Here is a 22,066-nt window from a genome sequence, read left to right as displayed (position 1 = left end):
GAAAGTTTAAAAAATATATTAACTGTGACACATATTTGTAATGAAACTTAAATATCATTTATTTTTCATATCATATTATTTTACAAATACAAGTATTTTATCAGATAGAATTAAAGGCAAAAAAAGGAAAAACGTTTCTTCTTGTTAAACTTCAATTGTTTCTATACTTAAGGATGAGTTATTTCTTTATGCTCTACTTCACATTCTGTACATTCTAACCGTATGGCTCTGTACATACAACTGAGAACGTTAAGGCACAGTTTGAAACTGCGTGCCTTCCATGCATTACCTATGGCAAGGCAGGTCACTAACTAAGACTAATCTGCAATCAGAGGGACAAGAAATAGTTAATATTCCATTTCAATTTAGCTTGTGGGGGTTATAAGAATTTCTCATAGACTATGCACTAATTTATAGGCAAACATTTAATATAACTTAAATAACTAGCAAATGGCTCTTACAACCTAAGTGTAATTTGATTAAAAGTAGTAAAGAGGAACAGATAACCCTAACCCTAATTTTACTAGTTACAAATGCAGCAACCAGTAAATGTATCAGATTGTACATAATAAAAAGAAAACTGAACACAATTTAGAAAACAGGCCTCCAAAATAGTAGAAGCATTCAGAATAGAAAAGACATTATATAAATGATTCACCCATTGTTTTTTTGTAACTTTATAAACCATAGAGAAATGACAAGGCACAGATGATTTAAACATTTTTTCTTAGTGTTAAGCATATCCACTATTAATCTATTCTAAATGCCCTACTCTAACACAAACACATGTCAAAATATCACAGTAATTTTTCACAGAATTTATTTCAGGTTTCTAAGTTACAGTAGGTGGCTTGGACATTTGGTCTTTTGGGTTCAAATGGCTTTATCTTGCAATGCACAAACATGCCTACACTCCCAATACCTATACCCATGAACAGACAAAATATGATGATGCTCAAGGTGAACTTGCTGTCTGTCTGCACCACTACTATACCAGAATACTCCTCCATCTCCAGCTTGTACGACACAATTTTCACACTGTTTTGATTATCCATGCAATGGCACATGTATTCTCCAAGGGTTTTCTTAGAAAATGTAATTTCAATAACATCCATGTTTTGTTCGAAGGAAGACAGGTGATTGATATACCGCCAATGGCAGCTTGAATATCTGAAATTGGGTATGCAAGAAAGGGTCAGGTTTGTTCCCAGCATGGCTTTTATAATGTGTTGAGGAGCAGAAGAGAGGCCTGGAAAAAAAAATAAAAAAAGATAAAATGAAAGAATACATTTGTTTCTTTCAGGAACCTTCCTAAAAGACAGACTTTAAAAGTATGATGAAGACTGGACAGCAATAACAGAACAACAGTTACCACTGGATTATTTGGACCTGCTAATGATATTCAGCATATTTTTTGATCAGTGCTATCAGTCTTTCTAGACACTGCACTGATAATAAAAACAGAACAAGGTTTTATGAATGAAAACTTCTGATTGGGTAAACTTTTTCTATGTGGCTCTTGGGCTCTTGTTATGTACCAAACTAACACTGTTGATCATTAAAAAAAATAGCCTTCTCACAACTTCAATTTAGTTCTACTCACAATAAACTAGATATGCATATATTTATCATGCTCTTTGATCCCTGACATCTTTGACAGCTCTTTGGTCTTGCCCATGGAGGTGGAGAGGTTGGAATGGAAGAAATTGATTCTGTGGACAGGTGTGCTTTATACACATAACGAGTTAAGATCAGAAGTATCTGTAATTGATTGACTGATTGATTGGATTGATTGATTGACTGTAATCTGTGTGCCACATGAGCACACAGCCAATCTGTAGGAGCCAGAATTCTGGATGGGTTGTAGGGGATCAAATACTTATTTCATTCAATGACATGCAGATCAATTTATAACTTTTATGTAATGTGTTTTTTTTTCTGGATTTTTGGTTGATTTTCAGTCTCCCTCCATTAAAATGAAACTACCATAAAAATTAGAGAATGTTCATTTCTTTGTAATTGAGCAAACTTACAAATTCAGCAGGAGATCAAATACTTATTCCCCCCACTGTACATCTGTCTTATGAAAATGTGTATTTTTTCATGCTATTTATGCATTATTTTTCTTAGCTAATTTTAATTTAGTTTTCTTACTGCTGACATGTGCTAAATCACTTTGAGCTACATCCTTTGTATGCAAATGTGCGATAGAAATAAATACTGTTGTTGTTGGGGGAAGAATTGCCAGTAGGAGATGTCATTTCAAAAGGACAATTATGCGCTTCAGTGAAAGGCATTAAATACAATTAAAAAGAGGTAATGTAATCATATCCCCAAGTTTATAAATCTGGAAAGAAAGGAAAAACTGTGTAAAGTATATTTAGGATGCATTTATTTTTTGTTATTTTAAATATTAACATATTGAATACAACTATCTATTTCAAGAGGAATCTGAAATCACCAAAATGTGTAAGAAACCAAAGAATGGGAAATTTGAAGGATTCAAGCTGAGGGGCTGTAATTGTGGAGGAGCACATAGTGTTGCTAACAGTAGTGTGAGATTAGGCATATGAAAAACATTTAATGCAACTTACACACAGAAAGGGTGACAAGTGGAACCTTGGAACATGATGGGAAACGTGAATGAGGCCGTAATTGTAGTAAGGTGTGATTTTTGAGGGCATAAAAGGCATACTTATGGAAGTCTGGACTATGTTGACTGCAATTAAGACTGAACTCATAAGATTTTTGGAAAAATGTGTGGGTCAACATGCACTGGTTTATTTAAATGAAAAGCAGGAGGCAAGAGTGCCGGACCTGGCTTTAAAAGCATAATCCTATTCCAGAAGCTTCATATGACTTTCAGTGGGAAAGAACTATGATGAGTAAGGCTTGGCTCGGTTTCTTCCACTGGGTGTTGTGACAGATAGGTAGGTAGGTAGAAGATTTAAGAAGCTATCACACAAACAATATATAGGTATGCAGATGTTAAGACAGAGACCAAGGGGGAAAAAAACTCAATTGAAAAGTGTTCACTAAAATTTCTAATCTAAATTCCTGGAGAAATTACAGTATTTACAGATGTCATTAAATCTTAGTGAATTGGCTTAATCAAGTGTTCAGTTATGGAAAATGGGCGCTTACTGTTTATTATTAGCATTTAGAGGCATAGTATAGTAAAACCTTTTACGGTAGCTCATTAAGGTATAACAATACAGGTCCACTGTGGTGGGTTGGCGCCCTGCCTGGGATTGGTTCTTGGCATATGCCCTGTGTTGCCTGGGATTGGCTCCAGCAGACCTCGGTGACCCTGTGTTTGGATTCAGCGGGTTGGAAAATGGATGGATGGAATACAGGTCCACATATTCATCTAGTGATATACCATCAGGCTGTGTCAATAGGGAACACGATAGGACAGCATCAACAAATTTTACACTATGAAAAGGTATGAGAGGGTATTCAGAAAATCCTGAGTCATTCTAGGAAAAAATACTGTGAGAACAGAATGTTTTCAACCACCAGAAAGCTCATTTATTCATGACTTTTCAATGTAGTTACCATCAAGATCAATGTATTTTTTCAGGCACTTAATCCATTGGTCAAAGCATGACATAAAATTCTCCTCAGTCAGTTTGTTCAACTCCCCATTCACAGCTTCATTGAGTTCATTGTGAGATTCAAACACTTTCCCAAGCAGAATTTCATTGATTTTTGAAAACAACTAAAAATCTTAGGGTGCCAAGTCAGAGGAATAGAGAGAGGGGGCTCCACCAACTCAACACCTAACTGCAGAATGGTGGCCATGGTCAGCTTGGCAATGTAAGCTTGTGTGTTGTCATTGTGGAGGAAAGACATGGAAAAGGGCATCTGGGGGTGACCTCTCTTCATTCCATTGAAAGAAGATTTCTGACTACCACTTGGCTGTTGCTGTGGCCCCTTCCTCCAGGGGCACTAAAGTGATAAGACATTTCCAAGAGGAATAAATTGTGAACATTATTTTGTCAGGTGACTTACAGCGCCTGGCCTTGACCAAGGTCTTGAAGCCATTGGGGAACCACACTTTTGACTGATATTTGGTTTCAGGCTCAAAAAAATGAAACTAGACTTTGTCTCCAACTATTAAAAAGTCTAATTTCAAGGACTGATCTTCTTGATTCTTTACAAGAAAGACTCAACTGAAACTTACATATTACTTTAGTTCTTGGGTCAGCAGACAGAGCACCCAGTGGGTAGAACGTTTGAAAAAATTCAGCTCCTGTTGGAATGATTTTTTTTTTTTTGTAAACTCAGGAATACTTGTGCTCTCCTGGAAAATTGATTTGAACACCAGGAAAGTTCAAGGAAGACTGATTGTTCAAGACTTTCTGAAATCCCCTCAAATACTGTGCTGATATGGAGCAAGTAGAACATCACATGAACTATGCTATAGTCATAAACACTAATATCCATTATTATTGTATTAATAGCAATTTTATAGCTAGTTAGTTATTGTAAGATCTAAAGTATTACCATGTTTATATGTAGGACTATTTACAAACAGTTTAGCAAACAGTAAGATTCACAAATTCACAAAAGAAAAAGGACAGCTAAAATCATCAAAATTAATTTTGAAATGAAGTAAAATAATTAAGCCCAGAAAGAAACTCAGTAAATTTACAAACTCTGTTAAATTCAGCGTAGTGAAGAATTATACTAATCCAAGACTGAAAACTATACCATTTTAAAGCCAAGCATTCAAATGAGAGATAATTTGGAAACGGCAGCATATTTACATGAAAAAATTTGTTAGTGAAATACATCAAGCCCTGATCTTAAACTACAAGTCCAGACAAACTTAAAATATTTATAGCTAGGGATGGGAATCGAAAACCGGTTCTTGTTGAGAACCGGTTCCCACTGTTTCAATTCCTTGGAATTGTTTGCCATTTTTGCAAACGATTCCCCTATCGATTCCAGTCGCCTCGAATGACGTCACCGCGTTGCGTAGCGTCATTTACCCAGCAGGAAACATGGCACCTAAGCGGCACAAATGCTCAAAAGTTTGGTTATACTTTATGAGAAAGGATGACAACAGGGCAACTTGCAATACTTGCAAAGTAGATATTTCATCAAAAGGAGGAAACACTACGAATATGCAAAAGCATTTGCACACAAAACATGCGATAACCTTAAATGAATGTTGTGTTTTTGATCCGCTCCGGACTAGTGAATCTCAACCCAGCAGCAGCGGTAACATTTGCAGGTCCTCTCCCGTTAATATGGCAGGTAACTAATCAACTAACATTGCATATTATGTTAGCGCGATTTGCCTTATTGCAAAACCTGCTATTACTGTGCATTGCATTTAGATGACCATGACGAGAGAGACAGACAGAGTCTGGCTGTCTCAGATGCTGGCAGTTCTCGCTGCAGTCTACCGGTAGCTTCTCCTTTCACAGAGGCGGGGAAAAGTAAAATGACACAGGCCAGGATAGACGAATGTCTATCTTATCAATTCCCATCCCTATTTATAGCCCACTTGAGCAACTTCCATCATAAGAAATCCATCATCTATAATAAAGATGTTAAGCAGTAACAATTTGTTTTTCAGTGGTTGAGTTTTAAAGCAAAGCAAATTTAGAGGTTCAATGACATTGACATGATTTGAGCCAGATTTTCCAAACCAGTCAAGACTGGAGGAATTGGATCAGAATGTTTTATCAGACCACATACACCATGACTTGATACATGGAATAGCACAGACAGTTGTCTGGAAATGGAAATTCAATGTCCAGATCATCTGTTTGTGTAATAATATTATCAAATGGCAAGGTCATTAAATAATTTAGACACCAATGGGGAGTAAAATAGCACTACAGACAATCCAAGTCTAGGTATGCAAAGTGAGGAAAAAAATGAAAGTGTCACCTTGCCTGCGGTTTAACAGCAAATGTTTGCTGCTTCTCATCATCCAGGAATTAGAAAAACAACACCACAAGATATTAAATCCCACAACCAAAGTTTTGGCTTAACAGCCCCTGGGGAAGCACAGACAAGCACAAGCTACTGGTTGAGCCCAATAGGCTGAGGGCAGAACAGAGCATAGCAAATGAAAACAGTAGCACTAGTCTTCCATCATTGATTTAGGTCACTACAGTCAGCAGGATAGCCAGATGTTCTAAAGATACTCCTCAGAATGCATATGCTGTATCTTCAAATGAGTTCTTAATCAGGCAAGCAATAAAGAACAGATAGTACATAGATATAAGTTAATTTAAAAAATGCTAGGTAAACTTTCACCAAAAAAATCACTAAAATACACTAGAAAGTGGTAGCCAGACTTTGCCAGCATGCTCCACTTTGGAAGCTGAGCTTTATGGACGCAAGTGGAAAAGCAATACAACAGTATGCAGCAGCCATAGAAAAAAAGAGTAAAAATCCAGTCCACTTAGTGAAATTGTACTGGTATGAATTTTGGAGTTTAATAAGAATTTTGGAGTTTGGAGAATAATCTCGCCCCATCTTATATATCGGAATGTCTGACGTCTTATATTCCAAATCGTAACCTCAGATCCTCAACTGAGTGTCTCCTTAGAATTCCAAGAGCAAAACTTAAAAGAAGTGGTGAGGCGGCCTTCTGCTGTTATGCACCTAAAATCTGGAATAGCCTGCCAATAGGAATTCGTCAGGCTAATACAGTGGAGCACTTTAAAAAACTACTGAAAACACATTACTTTAACATGGCCTTCTCATAACTTCACTGTAAATTAAATCCTGATACTCTGTATATCTAATTCATTATAATAACTTTTCATGGTGGCTCTAAAATCTGTACTAACCCCTACTCTCTCTTCTGTTTCCTTTTCCGGTGTCCTTTTGGTGGTGGCGTGCGCCACCACCATCTACTCAAAGTACCATGATGTTCCAACAATGATGGATGGATTAAAAGCCAGAAGTCTGTATGACCATCAGCATCAAGTGATTCCGTGAGAACCCTAACTACAAAGAGGACTATTTCATTTATGTTAGGTAGAATGCCCAGAGGGGACTGGGCGGTCTCGTGGCCTGGAACCCCTACAGATTTTATTTTTATCTCCAGCCTTCTGGAGTTTTTTTTTTTTTGTCTTTTCTGTCCACCCTGGCCATCGGACCTTACTCCTTTTTTATGTTAACTAATGTTGTCTTATTTTAATTTCTTATTTTGTCTGTTATTCTTCTTTTCTTCATTATGTAAAGCACTTTGAGCTACTTTTTGTATGAAAATGTGCTATATAAATAAATGTTGTTGTTGTTGTTGTTGAATTAATTCTGTATATATAGGCAGTGGTAAATCCTCCCAGGTTATATGGGAATCTTGCGTGGAAGCAATGGACAAGTGTACTAAGGAAAACTAACAGAAAAAGTTTATTGTTCCATTCTGTAGTCCAAAGGGGGGTGCTTTTATCTTTGATGAGAAAAAGGAACCAGAGCTGAGAATGTTTACATTAATTAAAACAAATTACCACATTTGACTTCAATGCCCACATGGTAACAATGGTGATATCTCGAGGTGTGACTGGGAGGAATGGCCTCTGTGATCTAAACCTGAGTGTTACTTTATTATTGGACTTCTGTCTAGGCATGGTTTGTTTATAATGAACACCATGTTTGAACATAAAGTGACTCATACTTGGTACCAGAGCACCTTAGGCCAAAGATCTATGATCGATATGTTCTGGACACTCAGGTGAAGAGAGGCGCAAAGCTGTCAACTGATTACCACCTGGTGGTAAATTGGGTCAGGTGGTGGGGGAGGTGCCTGGACAGACTTGGACAGCCCAAGCGCGTAATGAGGGTGGACTGGGAACACCTGGGGAAGGACTCCGTGTCAATATGACTTTCAATTCCAACCTCTGAAACAGCTTTTCCCACATCATGGGGGAGGCAGAGGACACTCAGTCCAAATGGACCTTGTTCAAAGCCTCCATTGTGGAAGCCGCTGCAAAGAGCTGCAACGTGAAGGCCAAAGGTGCCCCATAACATGGCAACCCAAGGACCCAATGGTGGACATCAGAGGTAAGGGATGCCATCAGACTGAAAAAGAAAACCTTCCATGTATGATTAACATGGGGGACTACCGAAGCAGCAGAGAGGTACTGATAGTCCAAAAAGGCTCAGGCTTGGTGATCAGGGTATCAAAAACGCAGGTGTGGGAAGAGTTAAGAGACATGCGTGTTGACAGGATGACAGCCAGCCTGTTGCTGCATCCAAGCTGTGCCATCTTTCGCCTTTACGCCTGGTGCAGCTCCGTTGTTCTTATATGTGAGTGGACGTTTCTTGTGGGGAGGGCTTCTGTTCTGTTCTCCGATGTAGAACCATCATCCTCATCTGAGTTCACCTCTGTTATAGCACGACTTTATTTGAAAACTAGCAATGTCAGATAATGGGGGGAGCGTGAATGTGACTGACAGAATAAAACTGAATATAAAAAAAAACTTGAACTTTTACAAGTATCATAAATTTACACCAACTGTTAAAGATTCAAATCAAATGTATTTTTTATTCAATAATAGTAACAATAAGAGCAGCTCACTACTCAAAAACAGACAGATCTGAAATCGAACTGAGAACCTCTTGATTACGAGTCAGCAATTGTTACTGCTGCACCACCCAAACAGTCGTGTCAGTGTCATACCCTAACCCAATTTCTTTTTCTACGGTTATATTCTTGAATAAAAGCGACTTGTTTTGTTATACTTGTACCTTTTGTGAAAGTGTTTATTTGATATTTGGACTTCAGTCACACATTTTACACTTCATGTCTACATTTTGTCAATTATTACTAAAATATGAAAAACATTTCTTTTTTAGCTATGTGTTCAACATATCTTGCATTTCATGTCATCCTACACTTACCCAGATCTTTGTAGACATGGAACACACATGAAATGCATGTGTTCTAAATAACAATATATAATTTACCCTATACAACACCAGGCACCTCACACCAAGATAAACAAGACTTGAGCTGGGAGAACTTTTTGTCCTTTCTGAAGTGGTGGTGGTGATGGGATAGCTGGCTGCTTGCTTCTTGTGATCAACATGTTTACAAAACAAAAGACACTGAAGAAGAGGTGCGAAGGAATTCAAGGTGGCCTGGGATTAAAAGTTTTTTCGTAGGCTTCAGGAATTCTATTGTTAAGCAACTCTGCAGTGGGAAGGCCCCAGGAGTGGATGATATCCACCCAGAAATGGTGAAGGCTCTGCATATTGTTAGGCTGTCACAGCTGTACCTCTGAGGTGGCAGACCAGGGGTATGGCCACCATTTTTAAAAAGGGGTGCAGGAGAGTGTACTCCAAGTATCTGGGGATCACACTCCTCAGCCTCTTTGGAAAAAGCTTAAGCCAGGGTACTAGAAAGGAGACTCCACCCAGTTGTGAAACATCAGATCCAGGAGGAGCAAATGTGGATTCTGTCCAGGCCATGAAATCGTGTACCAGCTCTTTACCCTCATGAGGATTCTGGAGGGGGCAAGGGAGTATGCCCTGTCAGTCTACATTTGTTTTGTGGACTTAGAGAAGGCATATGACCGTGTTTTTCAAGGGATTCTGTGTGGAGTGCTGGGAGAGTATGGAGTTCAAGCCCTAGTAAGAGATATTTGGTCTTTGCATAATCACAGTGAGAGTTGTGTCTGCATAGTCAGAAAAACATCAGCACCATTCCCAGTGGGTGTGGAAGTCTGCCAGGGCTGTGCTTTGTCTCCTGTCCTGTTTGTGGTTTTCATGGAAAGGATATCAAGGCGACCCTGGGAGGAGAGGGAGTCCAGTTTGGAGGCCTTAGAGTTCTATTCAATACTTTTTCCAGACAAAATTGTCCTGTTGGCTTTATCAGGGTATGAACTCCAGCACACATTGGGCCTATTTGCGACCAAGTCTGAATGGCAGAGATACAGATCAATATCTCCAAATCTGATGTCATGGTCCTTAGAAGAAAAACAGTGGACTTTCCTCTATGAATTGGAGGTGAGTTACTGCCTCAAGTGGAGTAGCTTAAGAAACCTCCGGGTCTTGTTAATGAGTGAGGGGAAAAGGGATGGTGAGATCGAGAGATGAATAGGGGTGGTGAACGCAGATATGCAGTCACTATACCGTTCTGAAGTTGAAAAGAAGGAGCTGAGTCAGAAGAGAAAATTCTTGATTTATCAGTCGATCTATGACTCTATCCTCACCTATGGTCATGAGTTTTGGGTAATGACATAAAGAATGAGATCATGGCTACCAGTGAACGAAATGACCTTTCTCTACAGGGTGACTGGGCTCTCCATTAGAGCACAGTGCAGCCACTGACCCTCCACATCGAAAGAACCCAAGTGAGATGGTTCAGGCATCTGATATGGATGCCTCCTGGACCCCTCCCAGTGGAGGATGTATGGGCATGACCAGATGGGAAGACACCCCGGGGAAGACCAAGGGCTCGCTGGGAGGATTATATCTCCTAGATTGCCTGGGAATACCTTGGGATCCCAAAGTATGAGTTGGCAAGTGTGACTGGGGAAAGAGATGTTATGGGCCTCACTGCTAAGTCTGTTACTCCTGCTGCCCGGTTTTGGATAAGTGGTGAAAAAGAATGAATGAATTAATTAATTAATACCTACAAAGTTCTGAGTCTTTAAGAACACACCACAGTGCCTTCCTGGTAAGCTAAATATACTAGAATTATTAAGAAAATGGTAAGCATAAAGTAACCTTAACTAAACCTTTCCAGAAGTTGTGCATGGGGTTTATGAAGTAGTCCCAACTCCTCACAGGAAACAGACCATGTACTGTCATCCTGCCTATTATGGAAAGTTTTTGTTCTCCACCCCTCATTTGTCTTCAGTGATTGTAAACTGTCTCTTTAGGAATTTTGTGTAGGAATTTTGTTTTCAATGTCCCATTTAGTCAGGGTTCTTATTAGAAATATAATACTTTAAGAGGCACTGACTCCTTACAACATTGACCGGAAAGAGATAATGTAAACTTAATGAATATTAACCATAAGAAGTGTACCTTCTTCCTGAGGAGGCCTGCTAGGTTCATTTCCCTGGACAATGTCTTCAGAGGGCAGCCTTGCAAAAATGAAAACAACAGCCAGTGAGTAACATCTAACCATAAATAATTTTTATTTACTCAGATTTCACACAAAGTATAAGTCTTTGACCAGAGTTTTTCAAAGATTATATTATGATATGGTCTAAAAAGAAAATACAAAATGAAAGCATTTTTCAACAAATACTTTATAGCTACTTACAAAGTAGAATTATTAATCTCTTCATCAGTCAGTGACGCATTGTCTTTACACCTTGAATTCCATTTGGAAAGAATGCACTGGAGACAGGTGAAGTTCTGACTGCAGTTTGTCACTGGTATTACAATCACTGCACTGGGTGACCCAAGAAAAGCCAAATTCTGTAACAAAGAAGGCAGAACAAAAATATTACCACTGGGCAAATATCATTCAACTCCTGTTTATAAATTATGTAAAGTAATAGTTTAGACATTTGACAGATGACTTTAAATAAAATGTTCAAGGGAAAGTCTGATACAGTGCCTATAACAATTCACCCACTTTGGGAGTTTTTATTTTTATTGTTATACAACATTGAATCACAGTGGCTTTTTTTACACTGATCAACAGAAAAAAATGAAAAACAGATCTGGTGTAAATTAAAACAGAAAATAATCAATTACATTAATTTTTATCCCCTCTAATTACCTAAATCATTCCTGGTACAGCCAATTTGTTTTATAAGTCACATAATTAGTTCAATGATGACCACCCCTCTGGTGTTTCAACTGATTGTTTTTAAATGTTCCTGTAATGTGTTTTGTATCTGGAAGGTCCAGCTAATGGTGAGTCGGTATCATGGCCTAACCTACACACTCCACGCAACTCTGTGAAAAGGTGATCAAGAAAGCACGAGTCTAGGGATGCAGACAAGAAAATATCCATTCCACTGAATATCTGGTTAAATAATTTATTAGAAAACGGAAAGAGAATACCATAGCTGTAAATCTGCCTTGAGTTTTTTTTCTGTTTTACATGGATGTTTTACACAATGTTTGCCACTGTCCTATGTTGTTCACTTATCGATCCCATTTATGAGAGATATCTCTTATGTGCTTTCTCCAAGAAAGCTTGAGACTACAAAATACATAGGTTAAGTAACATGTCATGTAATTTTCTAAGACAGGGTCTCTTTGGGGGCTTGTGGGTTCTGGAACCTATCTCAGCTAGTAAAAGGAACAAGGCAGGAACAAACCCTGGCCAGTCCATCGCAGGTCGAACACACATACACCTACCAAACCTAAATTAGCATTGCCAGTTCACCTAACCTGCATGTCTTGGGACAATGGGAGGAAACCCAAGCAGACACAGGGAGAACATGGTGAACATGCCAACTCCACAAAGAGAGGATCCGGTATATGAACCCTGGTCTCCTTACAATGAGGCAGCAGTGCAACCACTGTTCCAACCAATAAGTAACATTTAATAAATAATACATTTTTAGGGTAGAGTATTCCTTTAAAGTACTGGATTTGCCGAGTCAGAGTCCAAATCTTAATCCATCTATAAATTTGTGGCTAGACATGAAAAAGGCTATTCACTCACAATCCCCATTCAACCTGACAGAGCATGAGGAGTATTACCAAGAAGAATGAGGAAAAATGGTAGTGTCCAGATATGCAAAGTTGATAAAGACTTGAGCACACAGACACAAGGCTGGATTTGCTGCAAAAGATACAGCTACTAAATATATATAAACTCATATGAACTTCTTTTTTCCGAGATCATTTTGAGATAAAAGGGCCCTGACCTTTGATAAAAGTCTCAACCGATAAAAACAGGATGCAACCACAGCATTGACCTGTTTATCGAATTTAAAAATTCTCTCAAAAATAACCACCAAGTTCTTGGTATAAAGCCTCTCGTGTGATACCAGAGAACCAAGAGCTTTATTTAGTGAAGTTGAAATTTCAGCATTTCCAAAAACCAATATTTCTGTTTTCTTTTCATTGAGCTGAAGAAAATGTATTGCCATCAAGTATTTTATTTCACTAAAACACTCGTTTAATAGGTGTGCTGAACCTCCCTGTAATGTTTTATATGGCAAGTAAAGCTGTGTATTGCCAGCATAAAAATGAAAAGTAAAGCCATATTTCCTAACAATGGAACTTAAAGGCAGCAAGTAAAGAGTAAAATGTATTGGACCAAGAATGGAACCTTGTGGAACACCAGAGCTAAGAGGGGCTGAGAAGGATGAAGAATCAGCAAGGCATACAGAAAAACTACAATTTGTTAAAAAGGACTTAAACCATTCAAAGGCAACACCCTGAACCCCCACATACTGCCTAAAAAGTGATAAGAGAATTGTGTGGACCACAGTATCAAATGCTGCTGTAAGATCCAACAGAATCAAGATCGCAACATCACCAGAGTCGGTTATTAAGAGAAGATCAGTATAATCCTTTACAAGTGCAGTTTCTATGTCATGACGAGCTCTAAAACCAGACTGAAAATAATCCAAAATACCATTTTCATTTAAAGAAATGTTCAAGCTGGATAAGAACAACTATTTCAAAAATCTTGGAAGAAAATGCAATTTAGAAATAGGTCTATAATTGGACAGAATAATTTTTATCAGGGGCTGGACCACAGTGTGTTTAAAAGCTGATGGGACATTACCTGACGACAAGCTGGTATTTATCAAGGCAAGAATACTCGGACCAACAGTGTCAAAAACCTCCTTAAGTAAAAGGGGGGATTATACCAGTAGGACAATTACTGCAACAGTGAGATGGGCTGAAAGTGATCAAAAATAGCCAAACACACTGAAGATCCAGAAGAATCATATACAGGTAAAATAATAAATGATTGAATGGCAGTGATCTTGTTTGCGAAGACACTTTAAACTTTTTTGAAAACATTAGGAGATGCTGTGAAACTGCCTGAATCACTTGGGTTAACTACAGAGTTTATGGTGTTGAATAAAGCCTGGGGCCTATGAGAATTACTTGAGACCAACAAGAAGAGAGAATGTGACTTTGCATCCTTAACTGCTTTCTGATATTCTCTTAAACAATCAAATAAAATGCCACAAGAAACATGCAAATTGTCTTTCTTCCACCTTTGTTCAGCACGTCTACAAGCACGTCTAAGATACCTAATGGTTTCATTAAGCCAAGGCCCTTAGTGCTTACTCTGAAATAGAGCAACAGAGTCCAAAACAGACATGCATGTATATTCAAACTGGCTGAGGTTTTCATCTACACGCAAATACCCAGATGGACCACCTCAAATTGGGACCCAAATGCTGCCATGCAGCGGGCGATGCCTCAGCACCATACCAGTTCTGATCCATGACAGGCCTAACCCCGTTGGCCCTCCGATGGTTTTGACTCTTCTGGGGATGGGGCTCCCAAGGACTTTCCTCCATCAACTTCAAAATGTGATCAGCCTTCCTATGGGTGGCTGCAGCAGAGCTACTCCTATGGAGAGCAGAAAGGAGTTCTTTCTGTCGTCTCAGAGCTGTGTCAAGTTTTTTTTACGGTGGCTGGAGTGCCAATCCTGCCACCAACCCCCATGATTTCCCAACAAGTTGGAGGACCGCTTGAAGGGCCAGATGCAGTTTAATGTCTTGTGTCTCTGGCATGATGATCATTTTCTTTTGCTGTAAGAGGAGCTGCGTAAACTCCTCTTTTCAGTGGCGGCACTCTCTGAGGTGTGCAGACCTGGGACAGGACAGATCTCTGTAGATAGGCACACCTTTTATTGGTCCGGTCGCTCTGATGGCTGTCATACTCGGGACGTGGTTGTTGGTGTAATGGATTGGCTTCTTCCGATGGTGTCCGATGTCACTCCTTTCAATGAGTGTATTATGAGACTCAGATTAAGGCACTCTCTGGGTGTTTTGTCTGTTGTCTCAGTGTGTGCTCCGAACACGGTGAGTGATGTCTCAGTGAGAGAGACATTTTATTTGCAACTTCAATTGGTACTTGATGGGTGCCCATGAGGTGACACTCCTTTTGTCATGGGTGACTTCAGTGCAGCCACTGGCAGTGACAAGGCTGGCTATGAGGATTATCTTGTCCAGATCCAGGCCTTTAATGACCTTTTGGGTCCAGCCATCAGCAGTGTGCCTGTCTGCCAAGAGAGTGTAGAACTTGTCAAGAGGTTTACTTGCCTCTGCAGCGACCTTCATGTCTCTGGTGACTCTTCCTATGAAGTCAGTAGACTGATTGGGAAGGCATGGGGGATCAAGAGGTCACTGGAAAGGGGTGCAAAAAGATGAAAATCCAAGTCTCTAGAGTCCTGGTTCTTCCTGTTTTGCTATATAATTGCAAGACATGAACGCTATCCAGTGACCAGAGATGAAGATTGGATTCCTTCAGTACTGTGTCTCTTTGGAGAATCCTTGGGTACCACTGGTTTGACTTTGTGTCAAATGAACAGTTGCTCATGGAGTCCCAAATGAGGCACATTACCTGCATTGTGTTGGGAGCATCAGTTATAGCACTACAGCCATGTGGCATGATTCCCCGGGGGTGATCATTGTTGAGGACCCAAGTGGCTGGACCAGGTCAAAGGGATGCCCACATAACATCTGGCTGCAGCAGATAGATGGTCATTTCTGCGGGGCGCGACTGGACCACATGTCTGCCTGGGAGGTTGCCAACCAGGATCCTGAGCTGTTTCGTCATGTTGAGGGTGCAGCAACGCTCCCCCCAGCTCCCCACAACATGCTACATGCTACGTGCTCCCCAGCCTGACCTGACCTGACCTTTATAAATTTTCTAAGTTGGTTACCCTTTTGTTTATTACAGTTTGTTCAATGCATGACGTTACATATTTCACGTCATACTGAACACCACCTATCATATTTTTTTTACTCTATCATAAGCCTCATCATGAATAGAGGGCTAAATTTGCCAAATTGTGGACCATACAGTTAGTAGCCTTAAAGGCAAGTTTAAAAGCAGGTAACAGTATGCAACAGTATCCAGAATTTAAAAATAGGCATATCATTTCAAAAACAGTATATCGTAAGTACTGGGAAAATTCACAAAATGAATTTGCACAGGTAGAAGCACAACTGAAGTACAGATTCTTCTATTCATTTTTCTTGAAGCACCCATTAGATTCTGGCAGTGTCATGATAATTTTACAGGGAAGGAGGCTAATGTGACACATTAAGAGTTAGAATAAAGTTCTAGAACACAATACATATACCTGATATATTTTTAATTGATGAAAGGGCTCGCCATTCTTGAAATGCACAGTGTCACTGATGAGCTCTCTCTGTGTCTTTTTACCTTCCTTGATGCGGTGAACTATTTTGTGAACCTCCCCTTTATCTACGGAGAAACAAAAAAATAATAATAAGGATTAAAATTATGTTTTTTAATCGCTACCATCAGTATAAATTAAATCAGATATAAATGTGGATTAATGAGATGTTGCCAAATTTAATTAATGTACCAATCATTACTTTCTTTATAATCTAAACTTAATTGTATGCATTGCCTGTGCCATTTGCTCTTTTAGATTGTTTAATACCTTTTTGAAGAACATTGTTTAACACTAGAATCTCTTAAGACCATGAAAAAACTTGTAATCCGGGCTCACCTTAAATCCCTTCACACCTCTACCATCAGCGTGTTTTGTTTTCTAAATGTGTTGATCAACACAAGCAACCTGTTGTCCCATCCCGTCACAACCATACCCCCAAACGACGGAGCACAACTCGGGTTTTATTTGACATTTGGACTAAAGTCTTCACACATTATACACTTCACATAATTATTAGTATGGAAAATGTTTCTGCTTTATGTATGTGTTCAGCATTTCTTGCCTTGCATTTCCTTTCATCCTACACTTACACAGATCTTTGTAGACACAGAACACACATGAAATATTTACCCTATACAACCCCAGGCACCTCACATGCAGATTAGGAGTCTTGTCTTGAGCTGGGAGAACTTTTTGCCCGCACTGAACTCCGTCAAGGGAAGGGGATGGGATAGCCGGCTGCTTGTGCTAATTGACATATTTACAAAACAAAAGATGCTGATGGAGAGGTGCGAAGGAATTTAAGGTGGGTTGGGATTACAAGTTTTTTTGTAGGCTTCAGGTATTCTAGTGTTAAGGGAATATAGTAACAGTAACATTGTTATAAATGTACTTTTCTGCTTGTAGAAAGTAATCTAATTGATTGACTGAGCTTAATATACAGTACATGTTATTCAGGCTCTTTTATATTTCAAGTACATGTTGCTGCCACATAATATTCTAAAACCCACTTAATCTAAATCAAGGTTGCCTAGGGTTGGAGCCTATTGAATCAATCATTAGTCACTACACAAAAACAGCAATTTCTAAAGTGTTATGTTTGCCAAAGCTTTCCAAAAAGAATTCATTAAGAAGCTCAACTCTACTTAAATGATTACCCATTCATTATTTTTATTAGCCTCAGAGAAAAGCCCAGAAAAATCTTCTGTTTTCATCTTAAATCTCCACGGTAGCTGATTTTTCTCTCCGTCACCAAAAGGAACTGAAAGCTGCCTTAAAGAGTAGATATACATGATGGGTATAAGTTCAAGCAGGATCAGAAAATCATGACACCTTTGAAAGGTTATAAATGCAAAACTATTATGAATACTATTATTGATTACAATCTTTGGGTATCGTGCCCTCTGGCTCAGGGGGCTGCAGCTTAGGCTTCCTGATCATTGGTGGGTAATTTGTATGTTTTCACCGCATGTACTTGGGGTTTCGTTCCAAACACTTGTGATTTATGATGACATGTTGATTTGAAACTCTAAAACTGGGCCTGTATTGTATGTGAGTTAGTGGCAATTTTTATAACTTGCTCTTTTTCTTTAATTTTTGTGCCTTTCCAGAGTTGTTGTCTGAAAACATAATAAACATATGCACATGCTTAAGGTTTTTTGGCTTTTTTTAAAGTTTCTTGGCTTACAGATTATTTTTGTTGTATGCAGTAGGTTTCATTTTGATTATGTATGGAAAAGTTCCATTTCATTACCATTTTACTTTTATTTGTTTAAAGAAGTCCATTTTCTGGCATCTCGTGACCTTGCCCGTGCCACATTCTTTTGGCTTAAGAGTTAATCACATACTTGAGAACATCAGTGGACATTAAGGGGAAGTGCATTTATGACTGAAGCCAGGAAGCACTTCTTTACACAAACAGAACAAACTACCGAGACATGTAGTTGAAGCAGCTACCTTGACAACCTTTAAGAAGAATCTAAATTAAATATTGGGGCAGCTTAGCTGTTAGCTAAAGAAATGGGCTTGATGGACTAAATGGTCTCCTCTCATTTGTTAAATTTATTATGTGTGTATTTCTTATGTCTGTGATGTAATGCACAGTTGTGACACCCTGTATAGCTACAAGGTTGGGCGTCTTGTAGTTTGGGACCGACCAGGATCAGCCTTGAGAGAAATAAGAGATGGAGACACAGACACAAAAGGAGTAGTATTTTTCAAAAACAAAAGTGGGATTTATTTACAGGTGCACATAAAAAAAAAAATAATGTCCCAATTGTTGTGCTTTACAAGTGAGTTGGACTCTGCTGTGAGAACTCACAGAACTGTGAAAACAGCATCTTACCGCCACCAGCACTTCCTCTGTCTTGCAGCCTACATTACCCCTTAACACTTAACAGTATTATACACAAATTATCCTACACCAATGTAAAATAGTGAATGATATTTACAGTGAAGTTGCCAGTCCCAAAATGAGAATAAAGACAAAAATGTATATACACCAAACTGTAGTCTTCCTAAAAGAAAGAAAACAATCAGGAAGAAACTACACACAACAAAATCCAGAGCCCCAAAAATATTTACAAGAAAAAAAAGTGTATATACAAGAAAAACGAAAAAAAAAAATGCAGCAAAACCCAACCTAAATAAATACCTCCACCAAAACAATACTACAACTAGGAGATACCTATACCTCTATACAAAATGAAAATATAAGGCACACGCCGCTGGTAGGTATCCTAAAGAATAAACCATACTATCCACAACACCGAGTCTGTTAGAGAGACAGCAATAATTATGAGATACAGCTCACATTTCAAGGTGAACCTTCCAGCATGCACTGGAGCGCATATTATGGGATGTTCAAAATGCGTGCACTACAGTAGTAATTTTTGCATAGAGGAATATTTGTTTGTAATAACTAAGAGTCAGTAGTGTCCTGAATGAATAAGAAGTGTTCGTTAATGACCAGAGGTGGGTTCATTTGCGTTTTACTTGTATTGTATGTTTGTTATACGTTAAGATGCAAAGTTGTTTAAAGTGTACTGTTTAGCATTTATATGTTGGAATGTGCTTTAGTGTTATTTACATGCAGCAATATTATTTAATAATAGTTTATGGTATTATATCAATGTACTTTATTATAAGTTTGTTGACACTGTTTACTGATAAACTTTATTGATTTAGATTAAATACAGTAATCCCTCGCTATATTGCGCTTCGCCTTTCGCGGCTTCACTCCATCGCGGATTTTATATGTAAGCATATTTAAATATATATCGCGGATTTTCCGCTGCTTCACGGGTTTCTGCGGACAATGGGTCTTTTAATTTCTGGTACATGCTTCCTCAGTTGGTTTGCCCAGTTGATTTCATACAAGGGACGCTATTGGCAGATGGCTGAGAAGCTACCCAGCTTACTTTTCTCTTTCTCTTGCGCTGACTTTCTCTGATCCTGACGTAGGGGGATTGAGCAGGGGGGCTGTTCGCACACCTAGACGATACGGACACTCGTCTAAAAATGCTGAAAGATTATCTTCACGTTGCTATCTTTTGTGCAGCTGCCTCCTGAAACAACATGCTGCACGGAGCTTCGCATACTTAAAAGCTCGAAGGGCACGTATTGATTTTTGCTTGAAAAACAAACTCCATCCATCCATCCATCCATTGTCCAACCCGCTGAATCCAAACACAGGGTCACGGGGGTCTGCTGGAGCCAATCCCAGCCAACACACTCTGTCTCTCTCTCTCTCTCTCCCTGCTCCTGACGGAGGGGGTGTGAGCTGCCGCCTTCAACAGCTTTGTGCCGCGGTGCTTCACATACTTAAAAGCCAAACATTGATTTGTTTGCTTTTCTCTATCTCTATGACATGATCTGCTCCTGACACACTCCTTTGAAGAGGAAGATTTGTTCGCATTCTTTTAATTGTGAGACGGAACTGTGATCTCTGTCTCGTCATGGAGCACAGTTTAAACTTTTGAAAAAGAGACAAATGTTTGTTTGCAGTGTTTGAATAACGTTCCTATCTCTCTACAATCTCCTGTGTTTCTGCGCAAATCTGTGACCCAAGCATGACAATATAAAAATAACCATATAAACATATGGTTTGTACTTCGCGGATTTTCTTATTTCGCGGGTGGCTCTGGAACGCAACCCCCGCGATGGAGGAGGGATTACTGTATAGGCCTAGTGCCGATAAGCTAGTGCTAACTTTGAGCAATACTGACATCTAGTGGACTTTTGTGTAATTTACCAATATGTCATATATTCCTTTTATTGTGGACCACACACACGTGCACGCACACACACACACACGCACACACACACACACACACACACACACACACACACACACACACTGAGGGCACCGTGGCGGATGTTAGCAGATCGCTGGCCAACCACAAAGCGTTACCTGGTAGGTAACCACCCACTCAATCAGATTGTGACACAGACTTCGAATGCCGTGAATATATATATATATATATATATATATATATATACCTATGCAAATACAGGTGTAGATCTTCGAATAACTAAGTCAATTTCATTCTGAGCTGCTGTGTGGAATTCTCTGCATCATTTACCAGTGTCCTGACTGACACTCCGGAGTGAACACTGTAAGTCCTGAACCTGCGAACCCAAAGGAGGACACCGAAGGTGATAAAGGAGGACAAAGGAGAACACGTCTTGTTCAAATCATGAAACATATTGTGAACTGTCTGTTAAAAACGGCTAATTTGGCAGGTCACACAACGAGTGTTACCTTTCCTGTCTGTCTCCGGACCGTAGTCGGGGTGACACAGGGGAGCTTCTCCTTCGTCGTGTTCAGTGGTGTGAAGCACCAGGGCCAGAGCAACGTGCTCTGGGGTAAAACCCTGTCCCTGAGTTCCCTTGTCCTAATTTTCAGCAAGGAGCGACACAGAAGGCTTGAAAGCTCCAAAGTTAACTTTATTAAAAATACTTATTAGGTGCTTGTTTTCAAGTTAACAGAGACCAACACCAAGAGAGAGACCCGCTACAAGCCAATACAACACACACAACAAAAACTTCCTCCTTTTTACATCTATATTCAAAACTCCACCCCTCAAACACTGAAAACTCCACCCACATTCAGTATGGTCAGGATGTCAGGCTGTTATTGTAATCTCTGATCCTAACACGAGTCATCAAAATTAAAAGTTATAGTACAACTATGCTGTTTCATATTTTTCAGATGAGGCGACTTTCGTTCCGGGCAACATAGGCGTGGAACTCCAGACAAGAAACGTTCATAAAATTGTACAGTACTTTGTAAGGCGAATTCCTCTGACAGCGTCAATAGACAGTCTATTTCTTTCTTTTGATCACTGCGTGTTGTTCAAAGAAAATGCTCTTTCAACGTTGGCATTATGCCCAGGAATACAAAAGAAAAATTCAAAGATTTTAAGCAGCTCTGAGTAACTGACTTCATTTGCACAACTTTGATTGTATGAACAATTGTTCATGAAGGTGACTGTCAAAAAATTGTCATCTTTCTGTCCTGCGAATGATTTCAGGTTGCAGGACTGGTCAAATAACTGAACACTGTCTATTTCACTCATATACTGTACGCATCGAACGTTCCGTCATCTGTCTGCTAAGCAGAGTTTGCTTTGTCGACTGTAGGATGCTACACACCTCCAATGCTTATGTTTCTTCCCTTTCAATAGTTGCAATTTTCGCCAGAAATACTGACATCAGAGAATGCAAAAACCATAAATATACTTCTGAAAGACAGTTCTTCAAAACATTCTTGATCAG

Source organism: Erpetoichthys calabaricus, chromosome 5 (assembly GCF_900747795.2).
Source record: "Erpetoichthys calabaricus chromosome 5, fErpCal1.3, whole genome shotgun sequence".
NCBI classification, from domain to species: Eukaryota; Metazoa; Chordata; class Cladistia; order Polypteriformes; family Polypteridae; genus Erpetoichthys; species Erpetoichthys calabaricus.
This window is presented reverse-complemented; position numbering follows the sequence as displayed.